Source organism: Vicugna pacos, chromosome 4 (assembly GCF_048564905.1).
Source record: "Vicugna pacos chromosome 4, VicPac4, whole genome shotgun sequence".
Lineage (NCBI taxonomy): Eukaryota > Metazoa > Chordata > Mammalia > Artiodactyla > Camelidae > Vicugna > Vicugna pacos.
The window spans coordinates 44,575,472-44,596,933 of NC_132990.1; the positions used below are offsets into that span (position 1 = coordinate 44,575,472).

Genomic DNA, 21,462 nt, shown 5'->3' on the forward strand with positions numbered 1-21,462 from the left:
TGTTTTGCTCTACTACCTGACTCTGAAAAACAGTACTTTTTCCTAAGTGAGTGGAAAATTGAACGTATAATTCATCTTACTTTGATTGATGGAATTATCGATAGTCACAGAGCAGTGATGTAAGTAGTGCAGCTCTTCCAATTGTATTATTAAATGACAAGTACCGGGGAGGGGAAAAAACACTTTTAGCAAATATAAAACTTTAAAACTGTTTCAAAGTAGAAGATTGAATGGTTGTTTACCTTCGCCTCCTGTTGCAAGATTTTACACTCTTACTTCTTTTTCCCAAAGCTACACAATTTTAAAGTGATGTCTGTCTGACTGAATGTGTTTAAGTGTGAAAGGATTTCCCCAAACATATCTCATTTGAAACCACTATCCGGGTGGCAGTAACAATGGCATCAATTACAGAAATGTTACTGACAACAAAAACATTCAATTTGCCAACAAAGGTCAGCAGTAAATCTCTTTAAAATATGTATGGCTCATAAAAGTAATAGGTTTGCAATTGTGATTGAAACAGATGTTCATAAAATCAGCATTTAAACATGAAGACACTGTAAAATAAATGAAGATGAGATTAATTTAACAAGTTAATTCCAAAGCTGAAGAGGGGAGAAAATTAACAGTAAGGCATACTCCTCAAAGTAAGAAGAGTTACATGGCAGTCAAAGACAAGAATATTGGAGTAAGCTTACAAACTCGAGAGCGAGTGAAGGGTTTTATGTAAGAGTCATTTGAACATGGCACAGACATTTACTTTATACTGTTTTATTACAGCAAATTACTTTGTATTCTCTGATTATTTCAATAAACGTAACATAAAAAGAGAGAGACTTTTGGTCAGTTTCTTTCCTTCATCAGTTGGAGATGAGAGACCGTCATCTCCACTGAGTGAATCTGAGTTTTGCCAAAACACTCTTAAAAAAGGAAGAAAATAGAACCGTTAACAACTATTATCTTCAAATGCCAAGTTTAGGAGCACAAAGGTAGCAGCAGAACCAAAGCTGGAGTTCTCTAGAACACCTAGGGAATATTTAAAAACTTTCTTCCCAAGTGGGTGTGAGCAGTTATCCAAGCCTCATACACATGTGCCTATAGCCCAGCTCTCCCTGTTTGCATTCTGTTTCTACATATCAAGGGATGGTGCAGAAGGGTCATTTCTGGGGCAGAAAGGCCATGCGGCTACTTCACATATCCACACACAAAGCAGGACCCTGAACCTGCAGGCACTTCCCATTATGCTCCTGGGTGTGAAGTAAATCTTGAAGGACTTCTTAAGTGCGTTCTCACCAGTGGTAGGCGGCAGGCGGAATCTGGGTGGCCTGGCTGTGTTTGGGCCTCCTGCTGTTGGCTGCAGCCTTTCTTGTAGATACTGATGAAGGACATGAGGTCAATGCTGGCTTTAAATCTTCATAAAATAAAGACAACTATGACTGAAGTTTGGTTTGGCCCACTCACATAACAGAAACATGGCCACAAGTGTTTTGTACAAACTTTCTGTCCTCACAAAGTAGACAAAGAAGTTAGCACCAGACTAGGGCAAAGGAACTTGGCCCCAAAGGGAAATTTCTGCAAATTATGCTCAATGAAAAATTGAAGTGTACTCAAGTGATCCTTTCAGGGCTCACAATAGAAATGGTTCCTCCAAAGACTATAAAGTGAGCTCCTGCCATGACAATAGTTTTAGCTGTGGTCTTTATGACTTTTGACATAATTCACCATATAGCTCAACTTGGCCAAATCGATTGGCCATAAATCCTCAATTAGATGCTGCTCTTTAAACAAAAGCCAGGTTAAGGCATCCAATAATTAACTATGTTGGACTTCTTTTGAGTTCTTCTATGTTTCATTGATTCATTTCTTCATGCATATTTTGGCCATAAAGTCGATCTCATTAAAATTGAACAAAAATACCAAACTGATCCTTTTTCAGGGTAACAATTTAGATGTAACTAGTTGGTGTCAGTTAACAAGTATGTATTGATCTAGGACTACGAGCAGGGCATTATGATGGATGTGATAGGGTGCGATGCTGAGGAAGAACGAGAACAAAAAGAAAGAATATTAGCCTTACCCTCAGGAAGCCTGTTATGTAACTGGAAGAAAACAAACAAACAAACAAATAAAGAAGAAACAATCTGAAAGTAGTTTTTTTTAAAAACAAAATATGTACTTTCTAATATAAGAAAACATTTTTTCTGGTTTTAGAAGTAATATGAGTATATTATAACCAATTCAGAACACTCAAAAATACAAAGAGAAAGTATTTTCAATGATCCATAACAACACCAGGCAGAGAAAACCACTATTAATATTTTTAAACAAACTTTTTATTTTACAATAGTTTCAGACTTACAGAAAAATGGTGACGATGGGACTGAGTTCTCATACGCCCTAGACTCACTTTCTCTTATTAACATCTTACATTAGTATAGTTTATTTGCTATAATTAATGAATTAACCTTGATACATTATTATTTTAAAAGTCCATACTTGATTCAGATTTTCCTTTCAGTTTGTACCTGCTACTTTTTCCAGTAGAGCCCTTAACATATTAATTCTAATAACTTTTAGTTCTCTGTGTGATAATTCTAACACCCATGTCTCGTATCTGAATTTGGTTCTGATGCTTGCTTTGCCCCTTCAGACTGTGTCTTCTCTTGCCCTTCGATGTGCCTTGAAATATTCTGTTGAAAGCCATTAGGTAATAGGAATTGAGGTAAACAGTCCTTTAGTATGAGGTCTAGGGGTTTTAATCTGACGAGGGGCTGGGCTGTGTTTAGTATTTATTGTAGCTTGTAGATGTCGGAGTCTTTAAGTTCTGCTTGTATCCTTGTTTTTTTCTCCCCTCTTAACTTTGGGCTTCCCTAAATATTCCTCCTCAGGGAGTCTGTGTCTTGCAGCTCTTTCTGCTGTAATCCACCATTATTAGATTGGAGCCAAGTTGGTGTCCTGGTAAGACATGAGGGAGAAGAAATGTTCTATAATCTTATGACAGAATCTCGGTTTTTTAGTGAGCCTCTTTCTGTGGTCCATGACCTTCACAAATGTTTCTCCAATGGGATAGCTTTTTTTGCTAAACTCCCTTCAATGAAATAGGAAGTCTAGAGGGAATGAGAGTGGGAGGACATCTTTTCCCCCAGCTGGAATAAAGTTCTGATAAAGACTTTTTCCCAGGAGTCTGGGCCTTTCTTATGGAGAATCCTCTGGGTGTATTTCATAATGATTAGTCGTCCCTTCTCTTGCCAGAGTCATAAGGTAGATCACTCTTGGGTCTTCATTGTGAGAAACGAGTGGATTTCCTGCAAGCAAAATTCATTAAACCAAGACCATGACCCCCCATGAGTTTTTTATTCTCACATCAGTTCACACTCAGCTTCCAACAATTTGTCAAAATTACCAGTGAAAAATTCTACCAGTTTATGGCTCCAGAGGCCTCTGCTCCAGGTAAGCAAATGTTAGCTGTGACTCTGGATTTGCATTTCTCTTCAGATTTCAAGGTAATGATTTGACCTGCAATTTTGGTTGCAACCTCAGTTCTTGGTTGGGCCGGTTTGTTTGGCTTTTTCTTGCTGTAAGAAAGGGAGTGATGACTTCCATACTCCTTACATACCAGAGCTGAAACCAGAAGTCCCACTATTAACATTCTGATGAATATGGTTTTCTGTGTACCTATTTTCCAAACTTTTTACCCATTGGTTTTAAAACTTGGATCAAACTGTACATAATATTTTCTTAATCTTCTCTCTTTTCCATTTACCAGAATAGTGTGAACATTTTTTTCCATGTGCCAAACTATTCATCTATGCTACAAATTTTAATGAGTTCTATTATTCCATATGTGGCATATTAAGAAAAATATATAAAACTTGGAAATACTGCAAAAATATGGCACACCCTTTCAATGTTAAATAGGACAAAATCCTCCCAAAGATTATCTCTAAGAATAAGCTTTATTCAACTTATTCTTTACTGTTTAAGAAACGTTCTGGAATTACTGAAGTTTTATGTTAACTTGTAAATTTTTTTTCCAGTTGAGATGCAAATTTTTTTTCCAAGAGGAAATACAATTCCAAAATTTAGAAATGTATTGCCATTTAGGATATTAACCAGTTTAATAATGAAACCAATATTATTATATTAATATTCATTTATCAAATTGTTGATAAATACTAACTCCTCAAGTGCTCTTTGAGCCAGTCTTAACATCTTACTAATTTCCTCATTAATTAATAAGTAGAATAAAATCTTTAATCTTTGTTCACTTTATATTTGCAGGAGATTCTTGATTTTACTTTCTTGAAAATTATTCTTTTAGAATTTACCACAATTTATGTAACTGTTCTCTAATTTGTTGACTCTAGGTTTTTCTCATGTTTTTTATTAGGAATAGCCTTGTAATGAACATAACTTTACTTATAAAAAACATAACTTTGACTTAACTCTGATATTTCTTTGACAAAGACTTTACTTACTGACTCATAAAAACTCTTTATATACCCTCTGATATTTGGTTGCAAAGTTTCTTATAGCTTGCCTATTGTTTCTTAATTTCATTTATGATGTGTTTTGGATATACTGGAGTTTTATATTTTATGTAGTCAAAATTATTTTCTGCTTTTCTTTTGAGGTTAGAAATGCCTATATACTGACTAGTATCAGATTGTCACTACTATTTTTTCTAATTGTCTAATAGCTCTATTTCTACATTTAACTTTAAATACGTCTGGAACTTATTTTAGTGTAGCATGATGTTGGGATATAATTTTCTTCCAAATCATTAACCAATTTCTTTAAATTGGTTTTAAATATGCTTCCTTTCTCCCTTGATTTGAAATGGTGCCATTTAAATATACTAGATTCTTATGTTCTGTGGATCTGTTTGTTCTTGCATGGTACCTACTGTTTCAATTAACTATGTAGTGTTTTTTAACAGCTGCAATCTTCTTCTTCTGTATCTAAATTTGCTTTGATGTTCTTACCTGTTTATTTTTATATATTAACTATAAAATAAATTTGACATTTTTCCAGCCCCACCAAAAAGGTCATTTTTAATGGGATTACATTCTCAAAATAAACTGGAGACAACTGGTAATTAATATGGAACATTTCCATCCAGGAACATGAAATGTTCCTTTTATTATACCCTTCTTTAATGCCCATCAGAAAAGTTTTTTGGTTGCCTTCATTGCTGGTTCCACATAGTTCTTAGATTTATCACTAAGTGCTTTATATTTTTATTATTTTGAAAGCCTACAATATGATAATTTTTATATGTTCCATAGTCATTTCAAAACTATGTGTTCTTCAGTTATAAAGTAGAAGATTAAATATATATCTATTAAATCACTCCTTTGAATAGCATTTCTCAGACACTCTGTATCTTATCTATCTTTTACTTTTATGATACAGCTCAAGAACAATTTCATAACAATTTCAGGCCTAATATTTACAATAATGTTTTCTCCTAGTTGCTCTAAGACAGGTATTGAGTCTGAATAGGTCTTAGTCAGAGATCTGGACCCTGGCTGCATATGAGAATCATCTGAGTAGCTTTTTGAAAATATAAATGTCTGATCGCCCATTCCACAATGATTTAAGAAGAACCTCTTTGAGTGAGGGCCTGGATTTCAGTATTTGTTTTTAAGTTCCCCTAAGTGATGCTAATAGAACCAGAGGTGCAAACCACCATCCTAAATAATTATCATACTCATGTAAACTTTAGTAAATAATTATATAGCCAATCACATTAACAAGTGGGTAAAGTACTATCTGTACACTCAAGAAATTTACATATTGAGCCACCAGCAAGGTAGCCTGTGTAACTGAAAGGAAAACAATGAGCATTGGAAATCTGGGTTCTAATCCTGAGTTTCTAACAGGAACTCTACCACTAACTTGAGTAGCTATTTTGTTATTGGCTTCTGTGCCTCATTTCTCTCACTTGTAGTATGTCAGATGAAGTAATTATCTCTAGGAGAAACTTTAAGCTCAACCATTGAAAATATTTCCATAAGAACAAGTCAAAAAACAACAAATCAAGGATTCAATGGATTAAATGTGTAATATAAGTGTATAAATTAACTATATTGGAAAAGGATGCTCAAAGCTTTCATTCAATATATGGTTTTGAAAGACTGCTCAGAAGTAATTGATATAAACCAGTCATACATTGCTGAACAAGTTATTTAATTTCTTTGAATTCCTAACTGTAAAATAAGAATAATAACAGAATCTTCCTTGTATAGTTCCTTGCAATAACAGAATCTTCCTTTCTCATCTGGCCTTCCTGTTTCAAATCCCTCTGCTCTTCTGTTAACTCAATTATTTTTCTTCAACTCAGCCTAACAACCATTCTGCTTCAAACACACACCTGTTCATGCACATGCATGTGCACACACACAGATCAGTGGTTGGTTCTCCCCATCTACAGAGCAAACTTAGTAGCTAATCCAGCAATCAAGACCGTTCACAAACTGTCTCTTCTCCTTCCTCAGCTATTTTGTCTCCACTCCTTGACACACCCCAATGGCCACTGGCAGTGGACTCTGTCCCTTCTTCCATGTGCCAAGCATTTTCACATCTCCTTGTTTATCTCTTTTGGGAATTCCTTTCTTCTGCTTTTTTTACCCATAACAAAGTCTCACTGCTTGTGCTCGTTGATTGCTTAATGTCCCTAGAGCATGTCTGGTAGAAATAGAAATAGAAATAGAAATATATGAATTTGGGATGTCTTGGAAGACATCAAAACTTGCCAATTGTGCCTAGACAAATGGTGAGTCCTTATGAGACTTAAACTGAGAATATCAACAAGCCTAAAACCATCTGGGTTAATATGATCACTATCCAATGGGCTTGACGTTTACTATGACAGCCAAAGAAAACTGAGATTAAAAGAAATATAGGTGATAGAAAGAAGAACAGGGAGGAAGGGGGTAACACTAACTCTGTAAAATAAAAGGATTGGAGGCTTGATTTTGAATCTCTGTGTGATCATCTACAAATCAAGCAGTAATTCTGGGTCTTTTTCATTTGTAAAATCCAGGTGAACTGACAGAGAAAATATATGACATCCCAGTTTAACATTTGATCATTCTCTCTACAAAGAGCCCAAAATTATAACATGTAAGTTTACATTTATGTTGTTCAGTTTTAACCTTCTGTCTTTGTGTTTAATGCTGGAATCAAAGGGAAGATATGGTACATCTTTCACACTTTAGACATAGGGAAACCTCTACATTGAACTGAATAAAATAGGTGCCATTTAAGTATCTGAATAAAGGTAAAGCAATTGTCCTCTCACAGTGAAGAGTGAACCACAATAAATAGGTATTCCAGATGTTATGTTACCCTGAGTCACTTTTCACCTGCTCTCTATTTCTCAGGAGAACTGAGGTTTGAAGTTACAATTAGATTCTTTTATTCTAAGGGTAGACAGGTGTTTCTTTGTTTACATGGTGTTTGTGTTGTTCTTAAAATGTTGTTTGAAAATTACATGTCTGTAAATTAAATCATTTGAAATAAACAGAAGCTCTCACTCTTCAAAGGAAATCTGTGATGAATTGCTTTGTGAAGTAAGGAAAGTTTTAGTAGGATAGATACACATCAATGTCTGAACACTGAGCTTTTTAAAAGTTTAGAACATTTTTAAATGCATATATAAATAAAAATGATATAAACAGAAATTGCATATAAGTATAAATATATATAATTTGTTAGGAAAGGCAAAAGAGTGTAAATGAAAATAGCCATCTAATACTGCACGTGCTGTTCAGTATGGAAACTGTGGACCACTATGGCTAGTTCAAATTGCAGTGTATTTTAAGTGTAACACATACACAAGTTCTTGAAGATTTAATGCCAAAAAAACCCCTATAATATCTCATTAACAATTTTTATATGCTTACATATTGAAGCAGTTTTTTTTTAATATCTTGGGTTAATAAACTATACTATTAAAATTAATTCTACCTTTTGTTTTTCAATGTGGCTACTAGAAATACTTAAATTACATATATGGTTCACAATACATTTCTATAGACAATGTTGATTTAAAAGCCTTAAATACGAAGTTTTACCTCGTGTAATGCATGTATGGGACCTCTACACCTATATTTCTACAGGTACAGGAAAATGGAAATTATGGGTTTTGAGTGATTTATTTTCCTATTTTAATATAACTTGTATTTTCTTTTTCAAAGTGAACATCTAATTTGGAATGGATTCCCCTGATGACATTTCTCCAAAAATTTTATATGTGAATATGATTAAAAAAATATATTGTCAGTGATGTTGAAAGCCTTTCTTCATCAAAAGATTTTCTAGGTGCACTCGACATGAACTTTATATAGCCTGCTTAGAGAAGAAAGTACTTGAGGTAGCAGAATGTACAAAAACAAACAAATAAAATGCAAATATGGAAAGTACAGAAGTGGCTTCAGTTATCAGGCAACACTGCTGCTTCTGAGTCAAAAATATACACTCTGTGTATTTAATTAGTGATTGAACACCTAGAAGTAAGAGCCTTAATCTGGCTTGAAGAGTGACTTCCTTTCATTAAAACACCACCAACAACAAAAAACTTCCCTGACAAGTTTGTTTTGAGCCTCTTGCTTTAAAGAAAGTCAGGCTTTACCCAGACATATAAATTATTCACAGATATTAATATCCATTTGTGTAAAACTTTTGAAGTGGGACATGGAATAATAAGTGGAGCTAAAATTTTTAAATCCCTGAGAGACTTCTTTTTACAAAGGTTTGGATCTGTAAATAATTAAAAATGAGATTTGTCTAGGGAGATTTGAGTTCACAATAAAACTGTCCCAATGGCAAAGACCTTTCACATTTTGGAAGACATAACTTTGTTTTTCTCTTTCCCTGTTGTTTCCTTTAATGACTGGTAATAAAATAGAAGGAAATACATTTTGGCCCTAAGACACATCTGGAAATGATATTTCAAATAATCCTCCCACAGGTCCTCTAGAATGGAGTTTAAGCACCCCCAGTGACCTACTTCCCTTACCTCTGGAAACTCTCTAGATGAAGTCAGAAGAGTATTGACATTGCAATTTTCTTGGGGCTTGGGGAAAATAAATATGCATTCCTCTCCTTTAAAACTCAGCAGTAGTTAAAGGTTGTTCATAATGGCGCTATTCACAGTGGCCAAAAGTAGAAGCAACCAAGGAGTCCATCAATGGATGAATGGAGAAACAAAATATAGTCTATATATGTAATGAAATATGATTTAGACTTAAAAACTAAGGAAATCCTACAATATGTACCAACACGGATGAACCTTGAGGACATGCCAAGTGAAATTAGCAAGTCACAAAAAGATAAATGATTCTGCTTATATAAAAGGTATCAAAAGTAGTCAGATTCATAGAGGCAGAAAGTAGGAGTGTGTTGTCAGGTGTTGATGGAGGGGGAAGTTATGGTTTAACATGAGTGCAGGGTTTCAGTTTGCAAGATGAAAAAGTTCTGGAGATTGGTTATGCAAAGATGTGAATGTACTTAACACTATTGAACTTAGAAATAAAGTGGTAAATTTTATATTACATTTAAATATAATTATGTTTATGTTTATTTAATTATATTACAATTTTAAGTGTTTTTGAAAACTCAGCAGTAATGCCCTCTTCCTTTAATTCAATTATTTGTTTGGTTGAGTCAAAGATATTTATGTCCCTCAGAAGATATCAAAAATCCACGTTGACCAGAAGGTTCAAGGAGAATTCAGTGTTGGAACCCAAAGGCCCTAGAGACAGCTAACCCACACCCTACCCTAGTGTACCTTCAGGTGAGGGGAGTGAGGTCAGGGGAGGCAAAATGGCTTTGACCTAAGACCACAAAAGTAACTGGCAGTTCAAACTGGGCAAAAATTAAATTCATTCACATCACAATGCTATGTTTTCTTACACATATGTGATCCAGCAAACTCTCCTGAAAACACACTATGAAACTTTTTTTAAAAATGAAAAACCAGCTTAGGTGTTAATCATTGCCAAGGTCTTGTTTTCATCAGTTGATTGCTTACCCCAGAGTTCTTTAGCAAATGTGAATAGAACGAAACATAGACAAGATGAGGTCTCGTTAGTATGAAACTTCCCTGAACGTCTAGACTTCAGCAGTGCAGTTTTTATGGTTTGATCTTTGACATTAATGCCAATTGCTGCTAAATCCTTTGTTCAGGGAACATCAAAACTGTGAGATGACCTGTGGTGAAGTTCATATGACTTGCATGTTAAGGAGGCCAATTTTTAGATTTGTGATTATCCATAATTATTTGAACAGAATACCTACCTAAAAAGATTGAGACAAAATGCAAAGGAAAAGGTAGAGAAGGAGCATGCATGAGTAGAGCTTCGTTCTCCTTACTTAGAAACTTCAGATGCATACCCTAAAGTGTCTAACACATCTCTACTACATTCCCCAACTAGCCTTACAGAAAGCCAGGCCACTTACAGACATGATTTTATTTTTATAGTTCCTTTTCCTTTGTTAAGGACAAAAACAATCTCAAAATTTCACAACCAGTGCTATCCACAAGGCCCACATCCTCTGTCTAATCCAGACAAGTGATTTCTGAGAACATGCTCAGCATGGCTTTTGCTTTTAATTTGGTCAGTATGTTGAACACAATATCTCAATAATAGTCTTATTATATTTGCTCACAGGTATTGTCACTACAACTCTGTAGAACCACAGCTCCCCACCTCTTAACGAAGAGGACCTGAGCATGCTGTACAATAGAATATTCTAAATTGTTAAGGGAACATAGCAATACATGGTCAGAGGAAATTTGAACACCATGCAAACTACTAGCTGCAGAGAGTTGACAGTTTCAACATTAGATCACACTAAATTTATTTGATGATGTCATACTTTGTGTAGCTGGGTATTAGCAGTTGCTGTGATCTAAAGCAAGCACTGTGTGAAAATCAATGTGGACCAAGAAATGAGGGTGGCAGTGTCCAATTTGATTCCAAGTCTGAGAAGTTAGGCAGTGCACCATGGGTACATTCACCCTATTAGTAAGTAATTCAGGTTACCTAAGAGTAAAACAGTATGTTTTTCTATCAATATATCAGTATTACTTTTTTCAGGTGGCTACTAAGTTATTGGACATAAATGTATATTAAGTTGTTTGGACCTAAGTATTTAATAAACAACTACTGAGTTGGGTTTGTTTGTTTGTTTGTTTGTTCGTTTGTTGGCTTAAGGACACCATGAAAAAGTTACTGAGATACTAGGCTGCCGTGAACTGACAAAATTGAGGAACTTCTTTTCTAGGAGGTCCTAGAGTTCATCTTGTAGTGATTTAAAGTGGTTTAAGTCCCCACAAAGAACTATTTTGGAAGTCTTGCTTGTTTTGTGCCAGATTATTGATGCCCCAACACATTTTCTGACAATGATGACAAGAAGGAGTTCTATTACTGAAAAGGTTGGACAACAGCAGGGAGTGAGAAGCTATTCAGAAATACCACTGCTAAGCTATTGAATATGGCTTCCAACCTGAAACTTAAATAGATTCTTTGTTTAAATGATGGTTCTAAAGCATATTGAAGAGTCAGCCCTCGGTGGCTTGACTTCTTGGAATCAAATACTAAGAAGTGCACATTCTATTTTAAAGTAAACAAAGTACAGGAGCCTTAAACAAATTTCCTTTTAGCCTTCATGTTCTTAACCCTGCCAAAATGCAACAACAAATGAACATCAATAGGGCACCTGCAACAATCATCTCTCACTGAGACTCATTTCCAGGTAGGTACCTCCAGGTAAGAATTTTCATTTCCTTGCACATGTTCCTGGAAATCTGGTTTTGAGGATTCCAAGTGTGATTATAATGTCATGATGAAATTCATGGAAAGAAGTCATGGATGGATTTCACTATCAAAGAAAAAACAAGTGATTTTGGACTTTCTAATATTATATTATTAAGCATTTTCTTGATTATAAGACAGACTCAGATGCTTGAAATGCCCCTAGTTTGATTAAGTCCTGTTACAATCACAGTTCTGTAGCTGCTGGTTGCAATACATTGACTGCCGGCAGTGATCATTTCTCACCACGTTCAGGTTTTGCCTTTCTTTCCACTTACGCCTTTTACCAGAAACCACCTCAACTATATTTGGAAAAAAGTAGAGTAATCCATTCCAGTAAAAAATTATGGTGATGCTTATTTGGATTTCCTTGAAGCGGATTTGTCAACAACATTGATTTCTCATCATTCAACATATTTCTCCATGTTCAGCAGTAGTAGCTAATCCTGCCAAATGGGGTAACTTTTGGAAACTTGTCTTAATTGTCTTCATCCATAATTAGCTAATGACCAGCAGACACACAGAAATGTATCCTGGGTGCTCTTTTGCCTGAACCTAATCTTCATTCATTTTACCCTAAGAGATTTCCCTCATTGAAAGCCATGTGGCTGGGACAGATGGCCTGCTTGTGTTATCTCCAGCTTTATCAGTACTGAGGACATTTCTGTTGGGGTGGCTTGACAGCAGCAGAACCTTCAGGAGTATCTATCCTACAGCCATCTGGAACTGATTTTTCAGCTCCAACCCCTGAGGTTTCATGAGTGTCTCAACATGAAGGAAGTAGTAAGTCTCTGGCCACTGCAGTTGCTAAAGTGAGTGACCAGAACTTTCTACGCCTACTAATGTAAAGCAGAGATAATCTTGGAAAAGGTTCTGTCTCCTTAATCGTCAAAAGATTATCAGATTAAACTGAGTTTGCTTTATGTTTATAGGATGACATCCAAAGCCAAAAACCTGAGTGCAGTCTTAGCCCCTGAACTTACTAGCAGCAAAAGCCTGAGTAAGCCACAGATATCCTTGGCCTCAGTTCCCTTGTGTGTAAAATGGGAATGATCTTAACACCTAAATCACAAAATGGTTAGGAGACTAAATTTGAAAGTGATAACTCAAATATGAGTTGCTATAATTACTTAAGGGGGAAACTGGTATTTTGAACTCAGCAAGGTTGGGTAATCCATTTGATTTTAGCGTTCAGACTGTGTTTAAGTTCCTGTTCATATTTTATTGATTGTGAGTATAACTAGTAGAGTTGTGATATTCAAGAGAATTCCTGAAGTAGACAAGTGCTTCTGTTGAAGAGATTCTTGTTTCACCACTTATTTAACACAGTGGATAAGTACCCATTTCCTTAAAAAGGCACGTGTTCAGCACTGCAGTAATATCTTACATGAAACTACTGTTTAGATTATTTCAAAAACCTCATTCTTACAAAGCTTTTAGTAATGACAGTGTCATAACCCCTATAAGCTTCTTTTCTTTTAACCCTTGAAATTTTGACTTTTGGGAAAATCTCAATTTCAATTTTTCATTTATCTTTTTCTCTCAAAAGCCAAGGGGTTTTCCCCTAGCTTTGTTTTTCCCTTAGTTTCTTTTAACTTGATTTCCTAGGTGGAACATTCTGAAAGTTCCTTACTTAATGGAAATTAGTGAACAAAGGCAAAGAGGGAGGCATTCTGAGTCCTCAGAGATGTCCCTTTTCATTTGCCTTCATATTAGACATCACCCAGGGACGGCATGGTTGCTCAAACAATTTTGGTAGAAAATGTGCAATCCTTTTCTTTCTTTCAGTTGACTTAAGATTGAGTCAGTCCAAGGCCTGCTTTGCATGTCACAGCTAACCATTCTGTTCCTGTCAGGGTCTCGAGAAGAGTGGGCTTTTCCTGCTTGTCAGTTAATCCAAACCATTGGAAGTACATTCTTCCCTTATTGCTGATGCTTGCCTGGCAGATGTAAAGACTTTGATAAGCACTCATCTCCTACAGTTGAATGAGATGGAGGTGCTTCTGCAGTCTTGACATCAGCTTGGGCCACCATGCCTTTTGATTTACTTTTGAGGGGGCGGGTATAGCTCAGTGGTAGAGCATGCTTAACATGCATGAGGTCCTGGGTTCAATCACCAGTACCTCAATTAGAAAAAAAAAAGATTCCAAAGATTTACTTTTGAGATACGGTCCCTCTTTTTATCCTTATTCTGTGGTAGGTTTTTATTTTATTTTATTTTATTTTATTTTATTTTATTTTATTTTATTTTATTTTATTCTATTTTAGATTTACTCCTAAAGATATTCATAATAACATCTCTATTGACCAGGTAACCAAATTGCTCCAGTTTGCTTGGGATTGTCTTGGTTTCAGCACTGGAAGACCAGTATCCCAAGAAAGTCCTCAGTCCCAAGGAAACCAATAGTTGGTCATCCTAGCAGTACTGAACAGTATGATTAATATGCCCTAAATTTAGTTTCTCTTAACTTTCTCTGAAATCATTTCCACCCAAAACTCTTTTTATAGATACGAGTTCTGTATATGAACAAGTTCAACTTGGTTAATAGTGATTTAGAGTCAGAGAACTCTTTGCAAGTCTGCCCTTCATTATGAAAAACTCTCTTTTTCCTAATTTCAGGCATCTTATTCTTATCCCTTTCCTTGTTGTATCTATTTGTAAGCTTTGGAGGATTTTATAAAATGTGATCATTTGAACTCTGTTTTTATAAATAAATTGGTGAGTTTTAACCTGAGCAGTTAGTTCAGTTACAGGAAAAATAATAAATAATGCAATTTAAAATATGAACTGTGAGATTAATCTCATAGTAGAATTATGGGTAACTATTTTCTTCTTTTCTAAATCACACTGTGCATGTATTACTTTTACAAGACAAAGTCTTTTAAAAATAATTTTTAAATTGGGTTTTAAGTAATTTCAGTTAAGCAAAATTTGTAATGTTCAACAAAATTCATCCATAAGACCTCACTATTTCTAGTCAGGGCTGCCCATGGGAATACACATAGAAAATTACCTAGATCTTTTGCCAAGAAAGACATCATGCCAGAAGAAGAAGACACTGAGTCAGGGTTCAAGAAATTGAGAATTGTGAAGGAGGTCAGTTATGTAATAAGCTGACAAGGTCAGTTGAAGAATGAATGAAATTCCGGAACAAGGTAGCCAGAGGCAAAATGGAATTTGGAAGGGGAAAAGAGGGTGTTAGGAAAATAAGTCTTAGAATATTTTTGATTGAACCAGGGAAACTTCCATTCATTCACTCATTCATTCACTTGAAAATACTTACTGAATACCTTCTATGTGCCAACGTTTACATCAATGAACCAAAGGTAGTAAACAAACATTACCCTTATAGAACTTGTATTCTAGTGTGGTAGTGACAATAAATAGCAAATATAATAAGAATATAGTATTTTTAAAAGTGAAAAGTGCTATGGGAAAAAAACAGGGTAGGCTCAGGGGCCCTGGGGATGCAAAGTAGTGTTGGTGAAAGAAGGATTATAATATCAAATTGAGATCAGAGAAGGATACAACTAGTACAATTCTTCAAAGGGACCAAGCTTTACCTAGAGGACACAGCAAATGAAAACAATGACTTTGCAAAAATGCACTGGGATTCGGAATGCTACTTCACATACGACTTGGTAGGACAACAGGGGGACAATAGGTTAACGTCAGCTGTATCCTGACCAGTTTGGGCCTCTTTACCTTCCAATGTGTCTGCACCTGTTTGTCTTTACTGCAGATGAGTTGAGCAAGGCAATGATGCTAATAGTTCCCAGAACAGTTCCACTAGGGAACTACAGAAAGATTATTGTGTAGATAAGCATCACCTAGGAAACTTTCTCTGCTGTGATCTAGGGCAAGATGTAACCCATGAGGGCTTCTCTAATAGAGCAAACAAGAGGGATTTCTATTTTTATTCTTTTTTTTTTCTGATATCAAATGCTACTGAAAAATAGTTTCAGTATTTTAATGAATGACTGACTTATGGTCCATGTGAATACGTTTGTGGGCTGCATAAAAGAATGACAGAATTAAAAAGATTTTAAATGACATAGATAAATAAAACATTAAGCCAACCATAACAAGAAAGCCCTTTAGAGGGAAAAAGTTATGTTGCTGGTAACCCAGCATTCGATAATGTCCTTAAAGTTTCCTTTTTTAAAATTTAGTCTTGGACTAAGTAAACTTAATGCTGCCAAAAAGTGCAGAAAGGCTATGTTTCAATGCAATGAATGAATGAATGGAAGTGGAGATGCATATAATAATGACTACAAACCCTCATGTATTATGAAAACTAGTCATATATCCACTGTTTCTTTTTATTAAGAAAACTAAGCCTCCCAGAGGAGACACATTATATAAATTGTACTGTTTAAAAATTGCTGTGTTCATTATGAGGAGCTTAATTATGGTCATCATTTACCCCCCAAAATCAAAGTCTTGTCAAAGATTTCATAATAATGAATGTTTCTCATTAAAAATTAATGAACAAGTGGCTTATTCTAAAGGTATCAAGTCTGTGGACTATCATCATTTTCCTCTCTTGTTTAAAAGAATTAATATTCATGCAAATTAGATCCAAATTACTATAGTTTAGATGGTTACTTAGTACTACAGATTATGGATTTGTCTATTACCATAGCAGCCAATTATATTTGTCAGCATAGGCTAGATTATGCTGTGATAAACAAACCTTGAAATCTCAGTGGTTTAATACAACAAAGGTTTCTTTTCTGCTCATGTAAAATGAGGTGTGAGTCAGAGGACCCTTCACAGCTGCTTTCCTCTCTACCATGACCCAGCAAACTGTGCTGCTTCTGTTTTGTTTTGTATCTTTATCATTTCCACCTTCTGGATCATCATGGAACCACAAGAGAGAGGTAGAAGGTTGTGCATCAGCTCTTAAATGCTTCAGCCTGAAGTAACACACATCACATCTGTTGGCAGCCCAGTACCACATGGTGTTGGCTAACACATCTAGGACATGTGGGAGAAGCAGATAAATATTCAGAGAATAATAATGTGCCTTCAACAGCAATAGCCAAACCAAAAGAAGAGATTGGTAAGAAGCGTATTATCCAGGGACTGCTGTTCGGCTATTTTGCATAACATTGGGAGGAAGGAGTAGGCAAATATTCCAAAATACAGCCCAAAACAATGGCTGTTTCTTGAAAACAGTTAGGTAATGCATGAATCCATACATTAGTGATATAATTGCCATTGTATCCTTGTGATCAGAAGGCTCCTAGAATAATTGCTCACAGTCCAAGAGGGATCAAATCATCAGTGCAAAAGACATCTGGTAAGTCCATCTCTTGATGGAAAACGGAAAGTTACTTCTTTGAGTGTGGGGTTATAAATGGCACTAGCAAAGCCCCACTCTTCAGATGGATGGACTGTTCTGTTAAGGCCTAAGGGATGCTCTCTTGGCCAGATTAACAAGGGAGACAGTGCTTTGACTGAGAAGGAAAAACTCTTCATTCTGAAGTCTTACTTGAGAATATGCAGACTTTAACTTCACTTTCTTCTTCATCCCTAGGCTAAAGTAGCAAATAAATGAAGAACTGAGTTAATTAAATGCATATTTTAACAGCATTTATCTGGCATTGATTGGCTGAGGCCACTTACAGTAAAGTGTGGAACAGTTAATACAAGTGCTGGCCATCTCCTAGAGGAGGTGACCTCAAGGTCAGATAATTGTAGCAGTAATTTATTTAGCTTAAAATGAATGTGTTCTCAGTTAGGTTGGTAGGCATTATAATAACACAAGCGGGATTTATATTTGCTTATGTCTTGGCTGTGAGGGTTTAGTTATTGGATTTCTTTGCCTATATTTAGTCCCCTAATTCATGATCCCTCCCAGTAAAGATCAGGGGGCTTGTTCATGCTGACTTATAGGGACCTGGTCCTAATGTTGCAGATACTGGCCTGATCTCAGGAGGAGCAGACACAAAGCCCAGCGGCTAGAAGACAACATTATCTGGGGGGTTCTGCTCATGAGTACTGTCTCTCCCTCCAATAGAGATCCATCAGTATCTTATATTTGCCCCATAAATTGATGCTTAATATGAAAATAAACCACCACTGGGGCGCTTCAGTATTTACTGCTGGATTTATTTTGCTGGAATTCGTAATTTACACACACACTTCTCTTTAATCTGCTGGTCCTCTAAGGTAGAAAAATGGTTATCCATGATGCCCTACTCTCAAATTTGAACTTCATATTTGATTTGTTTAGATAGGGAACCTGAATATAGGGGAACCATTCCTTGGGCAGATGTGGCAAAGAAATTTTTAAAGTCAACATGCAAACTGCTGATACTTTACTGAACCTGCCCACCCAGACTTCTGTGAATTTTTCAATCTCCACAGGTGCACCAAATGTGCAATGAGTAATTCTGTATGAACAAATATAATCATTATTATTATCATTTCCATTTCTGTGCAAGCTGTCAGAGATGAGGGGTTGGTCAACTACAGGGTCCAGCAGAGACCAGTCTGGAAGCTCAGGACTCAGCCAGTAGATGTCTCTGTTAGACTCACAATAGTGGAGTATTTATTCCCCCTGGGGAGGGCACCAGCCCTTTCAGGATGAGCGCAGCTGGCTCACAAAATGTGTAGTTCTGTCCAAAAATTTAAAAAATCTAAAAGGGAAATCTGGCACCTGTTGTACTTGAGTTCCAGTTTAGACTGTCAGCTTCACGACGTAGTTTCTGTTTAAATCACCCAGTGAGACGCAGGGGCTCACTCATTCTCCTGATGGAGAGAGGGTTACTCTCCCCCGTTACAGCCGCTGCATAAAATGCAGCCCATGTGCATTCTTCCTTCTATAGGGAAGCTGAAAGCAACCCTCACCTCGCTGTCTGCTCGGAGGCCCTCTGCTGTGCTCTGTGGGCTTTCACCAGCACAAACTTATGGTCCTTGGGAACAACAGAGGCTCTTGGGGTGTGTGTGTGTGTGTGTGTGTGTGTGTCTTATGCAACAGATTCAAGTAAGCGGTCAAACCTGTGAAACTGCTAGAGATGAAAACTGTCACCCAAGCTAGAAGGTGTGTAGATGTGTTCTCCAGAGCAAAGTACTTGCTACCAACTCACTTTTGTTTGATGTACATTGGTGGCTTTGCAACCCAGATTTGCAACCCAGAAAAGCAGTCTCTTCAAGTGTCTCTCAGCACGTCCATGGAGGATGTGAGCACTTTATATTTAAAGGTTGCATGACTGCATCTCTATCCTATGATGCTCCTAGTTGCAGGAAACGTTGTCCAGGGGGAAGAAAATCAGACTGGGCATTAGGAGACTAGTGTTTAATTCCAATTCCTCTCTTCATTCTCTGTGTGATGTCAAGTTACTAAACTTTTCTAATCCTCTTTCATTTGACATGGGGATGATAACCAGAACAAAGGAAGACAAACTTTTTGGAAGCAGCGGCAAAATTCTTACTTCTCAGGATTGTCCCAAGGCATAAATAAGATAATGTATATAACTTGAATTATACTCAATTACTGTCTATTCCTTTTCTTCTCCTTCTTCTTTTCTCATTGATCTGATCAACAGGAAGGCTAACAATGCTTTAAAAAATTGATAAAGGGATTAAGTGGCTAAAACGAAGTTTTAGGATTATTAGAGCACATCAGAGACTTTTATTTACTGTGCTCTGTAATATCCTCTCTACTCTTTTGAACATAGGACAGGTGTTCAGAGTCAGAAGAATAGCACAGATTACATGTCAGATTGTTCCTGTATTCTTTGGTTTGAAAGCTATTGATTAAGCTATGTTTTCTTAGCTATCAAACTATGACAGAAGAAGGTCATTTGCACCAACAAATATAAAATGCCAGAAGCAAAGTGTGGATAACTTCTCTAACATTCATGCATCCATCGCGCGATCATTTATGTGTTTACACCTGGTCCTTTTCTGATGGGAAGATGACTCCTAGATCCTGGTTCCTCCTCTACAGTCTGGGAGGAACATCTCTGAATGAATATCTCCAATGCTAACTGAGAAATTGTATAATAAATAGAATTTAAACCATTAAGGAGATTTTGCAGGCTTGAAATAGTGGCAAGAGTGTGGGTCAGAGAAAGCCTTAAAAAAGGACAAATATAACAAGTGGAACTCAGTTGATAAGAGGGACAGTGACTGGATGATAGATGGGGGAAGAAGAGGGTGACATCGTAGGTGCTGGGAATAACGAGAAGAAAGGATGACAAACTTGGGAAGAGGTTGCAGTCTCCTCCATGCTTCACTGTAACAGAGTGTCCTGAAGTCACAAGAGTATTCACAATAAACACAGATGTGCAGAGAAAATGCCGACCTTTATTCTCTAAAGCTGCTATGACCTTCATGGGTAGTGGGGGTGGGGGATGAAGAGACGAACTGTTTAAAACCTGGTCCAATCCAGCATTTCAGCAGCCTCCTTTGGTTTGACTCAGGCTCTTTGCGGTAGCTGGTCGGACTTCTCGAACCCTCTTCCCTGATTCTCTCCTTTCCTAGTTTTTGATGCAGGATTCCTTTGCTTGACCACAGAGGCCCCTGAGTTTTGATCCAGTGTCTCCTTCTCAAAGGACAAACCAGACTTCTTAGTCCATCCAATAAAGCTCTGAAGGTAGGAGCACCAGACACAGTTCTGACTCTGTCTGTCCACTGCCTGTCCCTCTCTCCCTCCCTCCCTATCTCAGGTCAGCAGATTGCAGAGTGACCTCTGTCTTCTGTTTTCTAAGGCACATATATTCATGAGGTGGAGCAGGAGAGAGACTGATTTGCCCACCAAGGAACATAAATTGAGAAATAAACCAAAAATATCCATTTCAAAACCATGCAAATCAAACAGAGAGTTCTTATGTGTGTGTGACTTTCAAGCACTTTGAAAATTTTCTCTTTCTGCACTGCAGAGGGACCCAGGTCAAGTTTGTTCACATTTCTGATAATCAGCCTACAGACACGATACTTCAACTCTCATCGTCAAGTTTTCAGCTCTTGAACGCTAGATGGGAACTGGTTTGTATTATACAGAAACATGTCTTTCTCTTCAGCAATGATAGGACACCTATATAAAATTTGCACCTCCTCAATTAAGATAGCACCAAACATTGTAATACTTTTCACGCAGAAGATTTTCCCAACATCCACTTTGTAATGCTTACAAGCCAGGTCAAATGCAAACATTGCACGAAGATTACAACTGCAACTGTAGCCTCTCAGAGAGTAATAACGTTTATTTGAAAGAGAAGTGTAGTAGTCCCCCTTTATCCGTGCTTTCTGTATTTCAGTTACTTGCAGTCAACTGCAGTCCAAACACATTAAATGGAAAATTCCAGAAGTAAACAATTCATAAGTTCTAAATCACATGCTATTCTGAGTAGCCTAATGAAATCTCATGCTGGCCCAAGCCCTCCGGCTCCATCCCAACCATCATCATCGACTGCCCAACGTGCTCTATGATCCAGGACAACCCAACACAGATGGCCTTTCTTCTGACACATCATCAGAAGGTCAATAGTAGCCCAACGCTACGTCATGCCTACATCATTCACCTCACTTCATCTCATCATGTAGGCATTTTATCATCTCACATCATCACAAGAAGGTCGACTACAGTACAATAAGGTATTTTGAGAGAGACGTCATTCACAT

General features: G+C 36.7%; 1 long non-coding RNA gene across 1 annotated transcript in view; it reads right to left on the reverse strand.

Moving 5' to 3' along the window:
- Positions 1-2,473: 2,473 nt before the first annotated feature.
- Positions 2,474-21,462, reverse strand: part of LOC140695856 (uncharacterized) — an 89,977-nt gene continuing 70,988 nt past the window's right edge. The window contains exon 6 of the long non-coding RNA XR_012071686.1: positions 2,474-3,305. This is a non-coding gene — a long non-coding RNA (uncharacterized lncRNA). The remainder of the gene's footprint in view (positions 3,306-21,462) is intronic.